Raw genomic sequence first — 18,469 nt, 5'->3', positions numbered from 1 at the left:
ATTAGTTGTCCTAGGGTACAACATTCCTATGTTTTGTGTACCCTTTAGATATCTGAAAATCTATTTAACAAATTTGAGATGGGACTCCTTAGCACATGTTTGATATCTAGCACACATACTAATTGTAAATAGTATGTCAGGTCGGCTTGCAGTTAGGTATAACAAACTACCTGTGTGTTGGGTGCTACTCGGAATTCCGTTCTGTTTCTCCTGTACAAAAATTTGTACAAACACAGAACTTTTCCTAGCAACCCATGTGCTTTTCATAAGTTAAACATGGATTGCAAATGAAACTTAACATTATTAATCCAAGTTTATCCCATGTGATCTTTAGAAGTTAAACTTGGATTGCAAACGAAACTTAACATTATTAATCCAAGTTCAACTCATCTATTCTTCAGAAGTTAAACCATATTACAAAAGTTGATTAAATATCTATTTCAAGGATTGGCTTCCAGGTCATTGGTGTTAATGATTCGTAAGTATACGGATACGTCGTCAGTAATAAAGAAAGATATCGCATCCACAGGGACTGGTATAAGCACTAAAGATATCTCAACACGAATTAGCTAAACAACTAATCAATTGATTTATGAAAACTAACACAACTATGAAAAGTAAAGAATAGAGACAAAAGAATAGAAACAAGAATAAGGGCTATGATAAAGGATGTTCTAGGAGTTTCGATTTCTTTGTAATGTTATTCAATGTAAGTGATCTACCAAATCGTATTCCTCAATTGTCCATAATTTGTAAAAAATTGTCGGTTCTCTCTTGCAATAGACAAACGACCTAGGACTGATATCTATACCCTTTTGTAATCAATTTGGAATGATTCCTATGTTGTCCTTACACGGGTTTGCCTGTCACATGCGCCCCTCGAAAAATCAACATAGAAATTCATTACTTCTCAACCTCATCAAGATATGAAAGATTAATGCATCCAATCTATCCTACCCCCTTGAATGCCCTTGTTTCACCGTCAAGATCATCCGTCAAACGTCCTTACATGGGCTTGTTTGTCACGAACGTCCTTCGGATAATCGAGTGAGGAATCACCTTTACAAGATCCACAAGAAACCCAAACATTCAATCAAGTATGGTAAATAAAATAAATCACAACAATCCACACAAGATCAAATAGATACGAATATGGCAAAACCATAGAAATAGGAAATTGGCAAATCCACAAGAGTTTATATCAAATTCACATTACAAATACTCCCTCCATCCTAGAATAAAGATATCTAATCCATAGAACAAGAAAAGGAATCCAAAGACAAGAAAATTACAAGCATCTTGATCCCAAATCCAAGAAGAGAAGAGGGAAGAAAAACTTATCTACGATGAAGAACTATCTTCGGATCCAATCCTCATTCCCTAGAGTCGATTCGTTGAAGATCCTCCCTTAGTTCGCCGGAAAATCCCTCCAAGAAGGTGGAGGAATGCCCCATATCTTGATTTCTCCCAAAAGGGAGAGTTCCCCTTTCAAATGAGGAAGAAACCCTTATATAGAGCTAGCATTTGGGCGCCACACGACCTCGAGACACGACTGTGTGAAGCTCACACGGCCTGGTTCATTCCCTTCACTGCCTAAGTGACACGACCGTGTGATGCTCACACGGCCGTGGCATGCTCTGCTACTACCCCCCTTGCACGACCGTGTAGATCTACATGGCCTGCTCTGCCTCTAGCTCTGGAACTCCTGCACAACCGTGTCTGGGACACGACCAGGGAATTCTTGGCTTCTGGCAATGTTACACGGCCATGTGACACACACGACCATGCACTGCTTTGGCTCGGGAAGGCTTGCATGACCGTGTGATACTCACACGGCCTAGACACTCCCTCATTCTGCCAGTGCTGCAAGGGTAAGGATCACCACACGACCTAGGCAACTCCCCATGATAGGGCCGTGTGGCACATAGGGATGGTGCCTTCCTCCTTCGTTTAATTGTAGAATTTGCCTCGAACATCAATTCTTCTCCAAAATTGACTCCTGCGTACAAAAAATGCACAAAAACAGATCTCCAAATAAAAAGAGTAAATATGCTAAAAGAAAAGCTGGAAGTACAAAAATGCATAGATAAAGCATGCGCAAAATATGTGAATGTGTATCAAAACATGCTAAACAAGTGTATACAATCTATACACATCACACCCCCAAACTTAAACTTTTGCTTGCCCTCAAGCAAAAATTACGCAATCTTAATTCATATGCTCTACAATGCATTCATAATCCCTAATGCATTTTCCTAACTCTATCAAAAAGTTTCATTAACAAGCATGATCATGGAAACAAGTCAAGTATGGCTCAAGCATAAGTCTCTTGTGCACAGTGTAAAAAGTGATCCAAACTTTTCAAGTTTCAATCTATGTCCTAGTCAAGTCATCATCCAGATGAGTTCATAATGTTTCCGGTGATAGGCATGTAACCGGTGATAGGCACTTACCTACCACACACTTGGTTCATATTTCTCAATCAACCCAAGGTCTCAAAGGCGTGCTCAATCTCAAGAGAAGCTAAGTAGTCATTTCCCCAGTAACCTAACTCGGTCTCAAAGGAGTGACTTACTAGATTCCACTCACGACAACTATTTTTTTTATATCCCTTATTCATTTTTGTTTGTTTTTAAATTTTTTTTTCATAAGTATTTGCATTGTGCAAAGCTTATTCACAAATGTTGGGATATTTTAATTTTTCCAAATGAGCTTACATGATTTGAGCATCATCCAGTAACCAAAATGAAGTTTGAGAAATCACCATGGAAACCAAGTACTAAACACACAAGATGAATCATGACTATTTCAATGATATCAACTATCCAAGCTCAAGTATAGTGAAGGTAAGATCCTTAAGGTCAAGCCAAATCTCAAACTTATCTCCATATGATACTTAGCATATTTCATGCTACCCAAAATAGAGAAAAGAAGTACACTAAGCATACTACTAGCATCATTTACAACATCATGAATCAAGATAATAAACGTGCTAACATTTTTACTAGAAAGACAAGAAAGCATATAAGTGAAGTTTGATGTTCTCAAGATGTATGCCACAAGATTTTTCAAAAGACAGTCAAGTGACTATCAAAACAATCCAAGAAAAATAAGAACAAATGCAAAATTAAATAAACTGCAGAATAAAACAGAAAAATGCAAGTTTCAGGTTTCCAAAACCCCCCCCCCCCCCCCCAGACTTAAACTTTTCATCGTCCTGATGAAATCAATATGGTGGAGGAGGTGGACGAGGAAAAGGAGGTCTACGTCGTTCTCCAATAGGAAAACTAGGAAAACCAGGGATTTCACCTAGGAATCTATGATATTCATAAAGAGTATCTATTTGTTGGCTAGTAATACTCATGCCATGTATAAAATCCCTTATTCTAGCTTGATCAATATCATAGTCCTGAACAAATTTAGCCATTTGACCTTGAAAGTTCCTCGTAAACTGAAAGTGATTTTGTACTTCTCTAAACTGGTCATCAGATAAAGAAAAGCGCCTTTCCAACATTCTTCATTGGGCATTTTGCTTCTTATGAAGTGAGTTCAGAGATGCACGGAAATCTAAAAAATCGAATCTGGAGGAACCCGTACCATAGGCAAAAGAATGCCTAGCGGGCTTCGGATGCCTGGAGGTCTGCGGGTGTCTAGATGACGAGGGCTAAAGGTTTGGCTCTGTATCTCTAGATATAGAAGGGACGTTCTCGAGGTCTAGATCAGTAATTACCCAATTAGCAGGGTTTCGAATAGAAGTTCGTTCGGGACAAAGAAGAGGTAAAGGAAAACCATTCGTCCTAGGAAATTCAAAACCATTCTCATCCCGACAAATTATTTTCATAGCAAGACAAGCATCAATGTCTATCATGTCATTGCCATGAATAACTTCCAACCCATCTAAATCAAGCTCCAAATTAATAACTATTTGTGTAATCAAACCACCAAAAACAATTGACCCCGAGGATGCCCTCCCAGCTCTTACCAAGGTTTGCAAAAATAAAAACCGGAATCAAAATCAACTTTATGTAACATAGCCCACAAAGCGTAAAGCTCTACTTTCTTGATGACTCCATCACTTTCCCCTCTACAAAAATAGTTTTACTCATAACTCGATGTAGGTATCTAAAAATGGGGTTTTGCATGTGAGAAGCCTTAGCTCTAGAGGGCTCATAAGGTTTTTCTAGTCCAGTGATCAAACTCCAAAATTGATTCCAATTAAACCTAGAATCAAACTTGCGAGAGGTACCGGTAGACAATCCATAACAATTATTGAAATCACTAAACGTCCATTGAAACTCTTGATTCATAAGTCTAAAAGTAATTTTGCCAACATAATCATCTTCATTGGTAAAGTGGACGTCTAATGAACTCAAAAACTCCAAAATAATGCTAGGATACGTAGGTAGATGTGTGTACATAATATCGCTCCAATCTAAAAACCTAATCATCCAATCTACATCTTCTCTAATCCCTAGCATGTCTAAGACAGTTGGGTCCATATATCTTGTACACACAATCTTTCTATTGACAAGAATTTCATATCTAGATTTATGATCTTCATTTCTAAAAATGATATTGAATTCATTGTCGTTACCTTCGTCGCGTGCGGTCCTCTTCCCCTTGCCTTTTGTTGGTTGTTTTCCTTTTTCCCTTGTCGGTTCCTTTCCTCCGCTTGATCCTCCACTCCCCTTGCAAAGTCTCTTCAAAATATTGGATATATTGTCAAGATTAAGTTGGGGAGGTACTGTTCTTGGTTGGAGAAGTTAGATCTTGAAGGATTAGATCTTTAAGAACAAGATCTTAAGCTAAGGGGTTGTAGATCTCAGATATAGGAGAAAAGAAAAGTCTAGATCTTGATGAAGCTTGAGGAGAGAGAAGAGTTTGAGATCTAGATTTGAGAAGGTTTAGGAGAAAGGTTGAAGAAGAAGGGAGTTTGGGAGAAAAGGGTGCTTTGAGAAGGTGGGGGTGTGTGGCCGACACGGCCTAGGCATGGCCGTGTATAGCAGACACGGCCTAGGTATTTACTCCACACGAGCCGTGTGGATCTACACGACCCTCATCTTCCTCTCTTCGGGAAGCCTCGCATGACCATGCCAATTGGCACGACCACAACTATCTCCTCCGCGGATGAAATTGTACAGTCATGTCTGAGACACGGCCAAATCCTTTTCCTTGTCGGTTTAGCTCACACGGTCGTGCCAATTGGCACGGCCGCAACCTTCTTCTCCTCGAGAAGCCTTGCATGGTTGTACCAAATGGCACGGGCTGTGCAGATTTTTCTTTTGGATCATACACGGTCGTGCGTGGAACACGGTCGAAACTCTTTCCTCCTCTGGAGTTGTCACACGGCCGTGTCTGAGACATGGCCTGGCTCTTTTTCTTCCTTGGAATGCCTTACACGGTCGTGTCATATAGACACGACTCTAGCATCCTTCTTCTCTGCAAGATGTACCTGGTCGTGTATGACACACGACCAAGCTCTGTTTTTCTCCAAATGATAGTTTCACTCCTCCCCTGCTTCTCTAACACTTCCGTGCCCATGAAGAAGTCATGGCCAGCTCATGGAAGCGAAATTTCAACCTGAAAACAAAGCAAAAACAAGTTTAAAAGTAGTAACAATAAAATGAAAACTGAAACTGACAATACAAAAAGAAACCCTTAGGTTGCCTCCCAAGAAACGCTTGTTTAGGGTCTTTAGCTCGACCGTTCTCCTTGATCTTTTCATCTTTTTCTTGCCCTAGGAGGGCAGACATATTTCTCATTTTTATTGGGAGGTCTTCTCCCAATATCGCTTGCCAGATCATGTTCCAAGTCCGATGGCCTCCTATGCGGATGGAAATTCCAATCCTCAAGTTGATAAGCATCTGCCCCGCCGCGAACACTTAATAATAGAGAAGAGACATGGTTAGAAGCGTTAGAAAAATCATATTCCAACCTTTCCTCACCAATTACCAAAGAGAGTTTATGATTTTTGACATCAATTATTGCTCCATCCGTGGCATGGAAGGGTCTTCCCAAAATGATTGGAATCTTCAGGTCTTCTACCATGTTTAGAACCACGAAATCCTTGGGAATAGTAATCCCACCAACTTCTACCGACACATCTTCAATTATTCCCACAGGATATCTGCAAGAATGATCATCTAGTTGTAGTACCATGGTAGTAAGTTTCTTGTCCTTGAGACCTAATTTATTACAAATTGAATAAGGAATGAAGCTAACACTTGGCCTTAAATCACAAAAAGCTTTCTCAATAAATTCAGCTCCTATGTTGCAAGGAATATAAAAGCTTCCTGGATCCTTCAACTTTGGGGAAATGTTTTTCTCAAAAAGAGCACTACTTTCCTCCGTAAGTGCTATGGTCTCTATGTCTCCTCTTCTTCTTTTATTTGACATGATGTCCTTCAGGAATTTGGCAAATTTTGGCATTTGTAGAATTGCATCAAGCAAAGGAACTTCCACACAGATTTCTTTAACTTTGTCCAAAAATCTGCCAAACTCTTCATCCTTCTTTAGCATCACTAATCTTTGAGGAAAAGGGATTACTTGACTCTGTGGATTAAGTGGAAGAGTCTCTTCAACCTTAATGGTACTCTCCTAATTTTCTTGAATCTGATTTGGTTCAAGTGCTGGAAGAGAGAGCTCTTCTTCAGCTTTCATCCCTTTTGGAGCAATCACTTGAGGATCCCCCAAGGTCCGTCCGCTCCTAAGTTCGATGCGATTGCAATGCTCTATTGGATTTACATTAGGTTTTCCAAGAAATTGCCCTGGTGCTCTTGAAGATGATGAGGCTAGTTGGGCAATTTGTCTATCTTGGATCTTTTGATGTTTTTCAGAATTATCCATTCTCTGAGTCAACTTTAAAATGTCTTGATTCATTTTGTTTTGATTAATGATAATTTCCTCAAACATCTTTTCAATTTTAGAAAACTGATAGCCTTGAGAAGATTGTTGTTGTTGCTGAAAATTTTGTTGCCCGGATTGGAAACTTTGTTTGCCTCCCATGGATGGTCCCTATTCTTGATTATTTCTGTAGGAAAAATTTGGATGATTCTTCCACCTAGGGTTATATGTGTTGGAATATAGATTGTTCTGCCTTTGATTAAAACTTATGATAGTGTCACATTGCTCTAATTGATTTATCTGTGCAGATATAGCTCCCAAAGGACATGAGTCTTGTGAATGATCAGAACTACCACACATTTCACAACAACATACTATGGCTTTGATTGTATTAGTGCTAGTCCCCATACTTTCTGATGGATCGAAAGCGCTAGAGGGGGGGGGGTGAATAGCGCTCGTGGCTATTTCGTTTTTCGAAATCGTAAAAGCTTGTTCAGAAATAACGCAGCGGAAAGTAAATAAAGTGGACAAAAAGGATTTACTTCGTTCGGAGCCTGTGACGACTCCTACTCGAAGGCCCGCGATCCTTGATCGCTTCCGGTGGGCAACAACTATAATTCGTAAAAGCTATTACAAGCTAAGTACAATTTAAGCAGAAAAGAATATTGTACCGATAATAAAAAGACTAAAACTGAAGCTCCGGGTTGTCGTTGCAGCACTTCTGAGTCGAGACGTTAGCAGCTTGTCGCACGGAGAATGCTTAGAAGATTGTATGTTTAAAGCTGCACCTCAACCCTCCTTTTATATGAGGTTCCGGGCGCCTGGAGTGTGACGTGGCCAGCCAACCAGATTGCTCCACGTCGCGAAGTCGCGCAGGGGATAAAAGTTGGTCCCGGGCGCCCGGACCTCCTTTTTCCAGGAGCCGCTTCTCCTGCAAAACAAGGTTAGTCCGAGCAATTGCATACCCTGCAAGACATTGTTAGAATCTGATAATTCATAAGTGAAAAAGAGCTGACAGTCTTCGAACTGTCCGAGTCTGACTTCGGATTTCCAACCGGAAACCCTAGGTCGACCCGACGCCTACTGTTCCCTCTACGGGGAACGTGTCCTCACCTACTCCACTCAGGAGATTTACCTGATGCCAGTCCGGCCCTCCAGACCGACTGGACTTTTCGCCTAGGGTTACCCCCCCAGGACCTAGGGTTACCGCCCCCTAGTGTTTTTCTCCACCTAGGGTTACCGCCCCCTAGGACCTAAGGTTACCGCCCCTTAGGGTTTCCTCCACCTAGGGTTACCGCCCCCTAGGACCTAAGGTTACCACCCCTTAGGATTTTTCACCTGCCTAACCGTAGCTAGGACTTTCCTGAAACACTCATTCAAACATGTTAGATCACACACTAACTTAACTTTGAATCCTTTGCCATTATCAAAACTAAGGTTCGATCGTCGGATGCTTCCCGCACCAACAATCTCCCCCTTTTTGATAATGACAACCGAAATTCAATGTTAAGTAAAAAATATGCAGTTATGTATAAGCACAAGAAACAAGATAAGCGTGATAGCAAGATAAGCATAAACATAGCTCCCCCTTAATATAAGTTATTCTCTTTGAATTTTTTACTAATAGCCATAGCTCCCCCTTAATACAAGCTCCCTTTAAAATATTTTCTTTGAATTTCTCTACTCTCCCCCTTTGCCATATATCAAAAATAAGCTAGTTTTGAAAAAACTTGACTTTTCAACTTAATGAAGTTAATTGCAGCTTAAAGAGTTTTCAACAAGAATTTCAACTTAACGAATTTTCTAACAAAATTCCAAAAAGAATTTTCAAATAGAAGAGACTTGAAAGTTTTAAGTTTGAAAAAGTTTTAAGTTTGAAAAGCTGCTTAAGAGAAATGAATTTCAAAGATACTTTAGTGTTTAATAGTTTACAAATTTTGTTTTAGTAAGGTATCAGAGCCCTAAGGTCCAACAATGAGTCAAGATTCGGTTTTGATCAGGTATCAGATCCCTTAAGTACAGACATGCTTAAACTTATTATTTCCTTCACCAACTGTCTAACCGTTTAGCTACTTGCTGATTGCCTAGAGGGTAACAGTGTTCACTTGGTTAGTCAAGTCAAGTCAATTGATCCAGTTAGATTTGACTAAGGCTGGAAGACTTGATTTGATTACTGTTAATCACGTATTTAACGCCCAGACTCATATTGATGCACAGAAATAAGCATTCTTGAATCCAGGCTGTACCCTATGCATCTCACACCATTCTATGTTTTACAAACACAATCAAGGTAGACCTAGGTGTTTGTGAGATGCTCTGGCTGAGCCGTGGGGGAACATGATTTATAGGGGAAAAGCCTAGGCTAAGTCCAAATTTAGAAAGTCTAGTAAAATGGGATTTTTTTTTTCAAAAAAAAATTTGCCTAGAATTTTTGAAACGTAATTTTAAAACAGTTTTTGAAACACCTTGGTCTATTAAATTACGGCAGAATCAATCAAGTATGAAGTAATAGTCAACATAGATAAAGGTGCTGCTATATGCTGTCATAATGTCAACATAGATAAAGGTGCTGCTACATGCTGTCATAATGTCAATATAGATAAAGGTGCTGCTACATGCTGTCATAATGGAGCTACAGTCGAGCTACTGAGATGATGAGGGTGGTGGTCCGGAAATCTGCGGGCGCCCGGGTTCGTATACCGAGGGCGCCTGCCCCTGGTTTTTGACCCTTGTTTTGGGCGGTTTTTTTTTTAAAAGTTTAATTTTAAGAATAAATTTCTAAGTTACTTAATTTTACAAAATAATTAAGTTAATTAATTTGGAAGAGTATTTAAATTTTAATTTGCTTAATCATCTCACCCGATGTATGTTTTCAATCAGGGGATCCTATTATTTTGTGAGATGAATTAGTTCAATTTATAGGGTTTTGTTTAACTTTATGTTAGATTCGGGTTTAGCTTTAGGTTCAACAAGTAAGCGTTCTTTGGATAAACTTCTGGGCTATGGTGAGTCACAAGGAGCTCATTAAAGTAACCATGCTTTCGAGGTTTCCCAAATAGTCCTACCCATTGAGCTTAATACTAAACCTTGGTCTAACTAGTTAGGATCCATTTAAGGGTAGCTTCGGTTAGTTCCACTTGGCCAAATGCACCAGGTCGAAGCCATATCTTCCTAGACATGCGATGTGTAATACCCACTAAGTTTGTAAGATAAATATATGAATGTGGGATTTTACCTTAGAAAAATAATAGGAAGTGAGTTGAACCAAAAAGGAAATAAAAAGAAATAAAAATAGGGAGAGGTCAAGGATTGAACCTTGAACATCTTATATTATATTTCATAGAATTAATGGGTAATAACCAGTTGGGATAGGAATAATATGTTGATAGCAAAGGAGGGAAACTTATGATAAAGATGAGAGTAAAAGCTAGCCAAAAGGAAACAAGTAAAGAGCAAGAGAAAGGCAACTTGCCTTCCTCCCTTCCTCTCCCTCTTCCTCTTTGATTTTGCCGAAAATAAAAGAGGTTAATTAAGGGGATTCATTCCCCCTTATTTCACCATGAATGATGAGGATAAATAAACAAATAAAAATAAAAATAAAATAGAAAAAAAAGGGCTAAGGGAGAAGGAAAGCAAAAACTAAGTTTGCTACCTCTTCCCCCTTAACATAAAAGGGAGCAAGAAAAGAGAAAACTATTTTTCTCTCATTTTCTCTCATTCATCCTCTCCCTCACCGAGAACACCACAGTCCCCTCTCCTCCATCTTCAGCCCCAAAGCCAAATTTTTTCCCTAAGAAAGCCTAAGATACAAGGAGAACTTAGCAAAGGAATCAAGGGAAAGGAACTAGAAGAAGAGGCTACTTCTTCTTCACCATACCTTAGATCCACAAGCGAAAAAGGATGTAAGCTTCCCCTCACCTGTGGTACAAGGCTTTTATGTGCTTTTCGGATTTTATGAGGATTTTAAAACCTAGAAACAAGTTTGAGAAAATTCGGCCAAGAAGAGCTTTCAAAATCTAATGGTGTTTAAACTAGTCTTCACTAAATGATAGATTTTTCTATGCTATGTAAAGGGATTCTTCTTCATGCTTTTATACCTATATGATGCTTGATCAGAGGAGTACTGAACCCTAGAATTTTAGCCAAAAAAATATTCTTAAGAGACTAGGGAAATTTATTGTTTTACCCAACTAGTACAAGGTTCTCCCTATGAAATATTATGGATTATGTATTAGTTTTTCTTCCTTAGAAGATATTTGAAACTAAAAGAAAACCACTCATATGTTTCGGCCAAGAAAGGGTTTAGGGTTAGGAAGACCTTTAAATTTAAATAACCATGCTCATGTGATAGAATACAAAGATCTTAAAGGATTTGTATGCTTGAATATTGCTAGAATTTCATGAACTCCTTCTTAGGGTTTTTCGGCCATGATGAGATGGATAGCTTAGAAAAGCTTAAACAAAATTTTAATATGCTCAAGACCTCTGTGCTGTTTAGATATGAAAGTTGTTCAATGCCCTCATGCTTAATTAGGGTGTAGAAAAATTAGTGGTATGACATATAACATGTATGACCACAAGGGGTCCTAGCTTATTCATGAACCAATTTGTATATATGTTTCTTAGTAACTTTTGCCATGAAATTTACTTAGGTTTTTCATGCTTTAGGCCACTTAAAAACCTAGCTAAAGAATGGTAGGTTTCGGCCATGAGAAAAAAATATAAGAAAAAAAGAAAAAGAAACCTAGAAAGCCTAAGACACAATTCGTATGTATACTCATTATGCTTGTCTTTATACATGCTATGAAACTTGTATAAATTCTCATGCTTTTAGGCTATTTGAAGCAAGTTTATATTCTGTGAGTTTCGGCCAAGTAGGGTTTAAAAGACCTAGAGGCCTTAGAAATGAAACCAAATGTGTTAAAAGTACTTCATATGTAAATAGGATAATGTATTGATTTTGTCACATACTTGTATAATTTTTCCATGATCTAAATGGACCATTGTGAGTCTCGGCCATGAAGGTTTAGATGCCCTAGAAACCCTAGGACTTAAATTAAATATGCTCATGTCACTCTACATGAAATATGATAAGTAGAAAGCCAAGGTTCAATTGCTATATGTTGTTTTATGACCTAAAATGATGCTAGGGTATGTTTCGGCCATAACTATTGGATGATGCCTTGTATGAATTTATACATAATGTTAGTCCAAGTTCACATGCTTGTATGCTTGTTTGTAGCCCTAATGAGAACTTGTTAAATTTCGGCCATGACATATGTTAAGGGCTTAAAGAACTTAGGAACTAATTCAAATGTGTCAAATGTGTTTACCTTGTTCCTTGGTAAAAATGTTATAAATATGATTTAAAGTTGTCCATGCTTTTATGTCATATGGAACCTTGTTTCACACCTTAAGGTTTCGGCCATATGAAATTAGGGACTTGAGGAACTTAGAAACTAAGTTAATCATGTTTATAATGCTTCCTATGAAAATGTTATGATGATAATTTAGGTGCCACATGCTTGGATGTTGTGTTTAACCTAAATTGAGCTCTAAAGGGTTTCGGCCACAAGGGTTTAGGAAGCTTAAAACCAAGATAAATATGATACCATGTTTCCTATGATAGGATAATCACAAGATACACCCTTATGCTTAATATGTATGCTTGTGATTTATGACTTATGATATGATATGCATGCTTTTATGATATGATATGCTTTGTGCTTAAAATATGCATGCTTATGTTATGATATGTGGTTAAATTATGCATGATTTGATGCTATGTTTAGTGCTTAAAATATGCATACTTTCATGATATGCTATGTGGTTAAATCATGCATGCTTGATGATATGCTTTATGCTTAAGATATGCATGTTTTTTTATGATCTATGCCTAAGTGATGCATATTGTTATGACATGATGTATGCCTAAGTGATGCATACCTTTATGATATGATGTATGCCTAAGTGATGCATACCTTTATGACATGATGTATGCCTAAGTGATGCATACTTTTATGACATGATGTATGCCTAAGTGATGCATACTTTTATGATATGATGTGTGCCTAAGTGATGCATGCTTTTATGATACATGATATGTATGACATGTACTTTACTTTGTATGTGAGTGGCTTGTACCAAGGGTGGGCTCCATAAGCGCCCCGGGGACTAAGGACCTCATTAGGGATGGGCTCCTAAGTGCCCCTAGGACTAAGGGCCTAGTATGTTTGCCTCGTAGGGTTCAAGACTTGCTACCTTGGACCTACAAGGTTGCGTGCAATATGTAAGTGGTACATAGCCAGGATCCCCCTTATGTTGAGATTATTTTCAAGTATATATGTAAAAGAAAATGGTTTTAAAGATCATGAGACATACACATGTTTTTCGGATACATGTTTTCCAAAATCATATTGCATACACCTTATGATTATGCTATGTTTCATGTTATGCTCTTGATTATGATATGCCATGATAAGGTGTGATTATGTTATGTTCATGCTATACCTTATAGACATGTTTCGGCCATGGATTTGTTGATGCTTGATATATAGATTTCGGCCATGGATATGATGATGCCTTGATGTACATGTTTCGGCCATAGTATGATGCTTTGATATACATGTTTCGGCCATGCTTTGATATACCATGATACTTGTTTGTTATGCCATGTCTAGCTATGTTTTATGCAATGCACTATGTATATGTTTCGGCCATGGTGATGCTTGATATGCTATGACTAGTTGTGATTATATTATGATGCATGATATGCTTGAATAGAATGCTATGTTATGCCATGATTAGTTGAGATTATGACTTGTTGATGCATTCTTGATTATGTGCTGATTGTTGGTTTTAGTGAGTAGGAAAGGAACTTACTGAGCCATGAGTGCTCATAGCTTACTTTCCTTGTACCACAGATAAAGGAAAAAGCTGGATGAGTTAGAGGAGCAGTAGGAGGGGCAACGAAGATGTGTGTGGCAGTGGCTAGGCAACCAAATAAATAAGAACCTGCTTAAAGTTTCTTTAAAGTACTATGCATTGGTATTTTATGACTTGTGATACCTAAACATGTGTGGCTTGACATTATGGTTCCACTGGATTTGATGTTATGATTTTGATGCCATGTGATAGTATAGTTCAAAAGAAATTTAAAAGAAAAGTTTTATTAAAACTATGAAAATTATTTTAAGTCTTCCGCTGTTTTAAAAAGAAAAATTTATACGTAGAGTATCGTAGCCTCGTCCCTTAGGGTTAGCAGGGAGGGCGGGCGTTACACGATGTCCAAGCTTCCCTAACGTACTATCATCCAAAAACTTCACCAGTACTGTGATTCCAGTTAAAATTTAACCCTTTTTAATCTATCCTTATTTACCCATCCAGGTAATCTACTCTTGTTTACCCATTTCGGGTAGATAGGTTTCAGAGTTGCCAGCTATTCTGGACCCTCCTTCTATTTTGAATTAATTTTGAATAATTGATTTTGAATTTTGAATTTTAAATTAATTTCAAATTTTGAATTTTGAGTTTTAAATTAATTTCGAATTTTGAATTTTGATTTTTAAATTAATTTCGAATTTTGAGTTTTAAATTAATTTCGAATTTTGAATTTTAAGTTTTAAATTAATTTCGAATTTTGAATTTTGAATTAATTTCGAATTTTGAATTTTGAGTTTTAAATTAATTTCGAATTTTGAATTTTAAATTAATTTCAAATTTTTAATTTTGAGTTTTAGATTAATTTCGAATTTTGAATTTTGAGTTTTAGATTAATTTCAAATTTTGAATTTTAAATTAATTTTGAATTTTGAATTTTGAGTTTTAGATTAATTTTGAATTTTGAATTTTGAGTTTTAGATTAATTTTGAATTTTGAATTTTGAGTTTTAAATTAATTTCGAATTTTGAATTTTGAATTTTAAATTAATTTCAAATTTTGAATTTTGAGTTTTAAATTAATTTCAAATTTTGAATTTTGAGTTTTAAATTAATTTTGAATTTTGAATTTTGAGTTTTAAATTAATTTCGAATTTTGAGTTTTAAATTAATTTCGAATTTTGAATTTTGAGTTTTAAATTAATTTCGAATTTTGAATTTTGAGTTTTAAATTAATTTCGAATTTTGAATTTTGAATTAATTTCGAATTTTGAATTTTGAGTTTTGAGTTTTAAATTAATTTCGAATTTTGAATTTTAAGTTTTAGATTAATTTCGAATTTTGAATTTTGAGTTTTAAATTAATTTTGAATTTTGAATTTTAATTTTTAGATTAATTTCAAATTTTGAATTTTAATTTCAAATTTTTATTGTTTTAGCTCCCCCTGGATCATAGCCTCGATAAGGTCTATTGAGGTAATGTATTTGATCCTTAGGGACCCAATACTATCCAAGTCCAACTTGATTGATCAGGTTGGACTTGACAACCCATGCTTGGACCATTTTTCTATTTGGTTTGTTTATTAAAGATAGGTAAGATTTATATTTCTTTTTATATCCTAGTCCAGTTCGATTGTAGATTGCCCTTTGTGTTCCAAGAATCAAGTCAAGATTCTTGGATCCCAAGGAAAATCGTTCTAGGGTTGTTTTCAAATCCTTTACCTGACTTTTCAGATTGGAATTCTCTTTCTCAAGTTTTTGAACTTGAGTTGAGGTTCCAGTCTAAACTTGATCAGTTAAGGATTCGTTGTTAGGCGTTTCTTTAAGGAGTGTTACCTCCTTTAGAAGCGATTTGATTCGAATCTTGGACTTAGCTACTTTATGCATTAAATAATTAATTAAGCTATATAAACGATTTTTACTTACAGAGGGGTTCGGTCCTTCAGAAACAGATGCGGATCCGTGGCTTCTCTCGGACTCGGCTTCCGATTCGTCCTCACTTCCGGATCCGTTGGTGTAGTCCCGGGCTGTCAAGGCGAGAAAGTTCGTCTGTTCTAGTTCTTCGTCATCGGATTCCTCGGAAGAAGACTCGTCCCATGTTGCCTTCAATGCCTTCTTTCTTTTGGGTTTCTTTGGATCCTTCTGGTTCGTGCAATTTGCCTTGATGTGACCCTTCTGATTGCACTCATAGCAGGTCACTTCGAATTTAACCTTCGAGCTTGGTTGGGCTTCTTAAGACTGGATGGCCTTTCTGAGATCCTTTATGTTGAAGCCCTTCTTTTTGCAGAGCTTCTTTACTAAGTTGACTATCTCGGTTGTAAGTTCATCGTTGTCTTCCGAATCTGGTTCTTCTTCTGACTCAGGTTCGGTTCTCCGCTTGATTTTTGACTCACTCGATCTCCCTGTTCCTGCAACCAAAGCCAACCCTTTCTCGGTCGGGCATGCATTAGTCTGTTCGTGAAGTTCGAGTTCTGCAAAAAGTTCATCTAGTTTAATGGTAGATGAGTCCTTGGAGACCTTGTAGGCATCTACCATGGATGCCCACAAGGTGTTCCTTGGAAAGGCGTTTAGAGAATACCTTATGATGTCCCGGTTGTCTACCTTCTGTCCAATTGCATGAAGACCATTGAGCAGATCTTGAATCCGGGCATGGAGTTGGGCAGCTGTTTCACCTTCCTGCAATTTGATGTTAAATAATTTATTAAAAATTAGGTCTCTTTTACTTACTTTGGTGTCGGATGTCCCTTCGTGAAGTTCAATTAGCTTCTCCCACAACTCTTTGGCATTGTTGAAGGGGCCGATGCGGTTGAGTTCTTCTTTTGATAGGCCACACTGGAGGGTGTAGGTTGCCTTGGCATTAGCTTCCACCTTCTTGATCAAAGATGCATCCCAGTCCTCGTACGGTAGTGGTTTGCCGGCGCTATCAGATGGTAGTTGGAATCCGGTTTTGACAATCATCCAGACTTCAAAGTGAGTCTGGAGATATGTCTCCATCCGACCCTTCCAGTACCCGAAGTCGTCTCCGGTGAATAGCGGAGGGCGGTCTGTACTATAGCCTTCTTGAAGGGCCATTTCAGATTAACCTAAAACGAAAAACAACCAACAAAATGTCCCAGGACTTGGTCCTGGCTTAGTAGTGCGGAAGGAAAAAAATGGATCACGAACTCGGGTGGTGTTGCACCAATTCCGAGAAAAACCGATTCGAGGGAAAAAGAATTAGAATATAGCTATGAGGCTAAATTCTAATCGACTCCGAAAATCTAAAAAATACCACGAAAAAATATTTTGAATGGTGGTTGCACCGATTCAAAATGACCCCGCTCTGATACCAATTGATGGATCGAAAGCGCTAGAGGGGGGGGTGAATAGCACTCGTGGCTATTTCGTTTTTCGAAATCGTAAAAGCTTGTTCAGAAATAACGCAGCGGAAAGTAAATAAAGTGGACACGAAGGATTTACTTCATTCGGAGCATGTGACGACTCCTACTCGAAGGCCCGCGATCCTTGATCGCTTCCGGTGGGCAACAACTATAATTCGTAAAAGATATTACAAGCTAAGTACAATTTAAGCAGAAAAGAATATTGTACCGACAATAAAAAGACTAAAACTGAAGCTCCGGGTTGTCGTTGCAGCACTTCTGAGTCGAGACGTTAGCAGCTTGTCAGATGGAGAATGCTTAGAAGATTGTTATGTTTAAAGCTGCACCTCAATCCTCTTATATGAGGTTTCGGGCGCCTGGGACCTTTCTGGGCGCCTGGAGTGTGACGTGGCCAGCCAACCAGGTTGCTCCACGTCGCGAAGTCGCGCAGGGGATAAAAGTTGGTCCCGGGAGCCCGGACCTGTTCCGGGCGCCCGGACCTCCGAGCGCCCGGACCTCCGAGCGCCCGGACCTCCGAGCGCTCGGATCCATCCCGGGCGCCCGGACCTCCTTTTTCCAGGAGCCGCTTCTCCTGCAAAACAAGGTTAGTCCGAGCAATTGCATACCCTGCAAGACAATGTTAGAATCTGATAATTCATAAGTGAAAAGACTGTCCGAGTCTGACTTCGGATTTCCAACCGGAAACCCTAGGTCGACCCAACGCCTACTGTTCCCTCTACGGGGAACGCGTCCTCACCTACTCCACTCAGGAGATTTACCTGATGCCAGTCCGGTCCTCCAGACCGACTGGACTTTTCGCCTAGGTTTACCCCCCCTAGGACCTAGGGTTACCGCCCTCTAGGGTTTTCCTCCACCTAGGGTTACCGCCCCCTAGGACCTAAGGTTACCGCCCCTTAGGGTTTTCCTCCACCTAGGGTTACCGCCCCCTAGGACCTAAGGTTACCACCCCTTAGGGTTTTTCACCTGTCTAACTGCAGCTAGGACTTTCCTGAAACACTCATTCAAACATGTTAGATCACACACTAACTTAACTTTGAATCCTTTGCCATTATCAAAACTAAGGTTCGATCGTCGGATGCTTCCCGCACTAACACTTTCCAGCTTCTTTATCAGAGCATCCAACTTTACAGTCATTAGGGTGACTGCATCTACATCAAATTTCCCTGATGCTTTAGTTGGGTTTGAATAAGAATAGCCACCACTTCTCTCATTTGCCCACTGATGATGATTTTGTGCTACACTTTCAATTATTTCCTCAGCTTCATCTAGACTTTTATTCATGAGTGCCCCTCGAGCAGCTAAATCTAGGGATACCTTAGTATGATAATTAATGCCATTATAGAATGTGTGCAACACTAACCACTTCTCC

Source organism: Zingiber officinale, chromosome 2A, assembly GCF_018446385.1.
Source record: "Zingiber officinale cultivar Zhangliang chromosome 2A, Zo_v1.1, whole genome shotgun sequence".
NCBI lineage: Eukaryota > Viridiplantae > Streptophyta > Magnoliopsida > Zingiberales > Zingiberaceae > Zingiber > Zingiber officinale.
The sequence above is the reverse complement of the archived record's forward strand: the minus strand, read 5'-3'. Positions refer to the sequence as shown.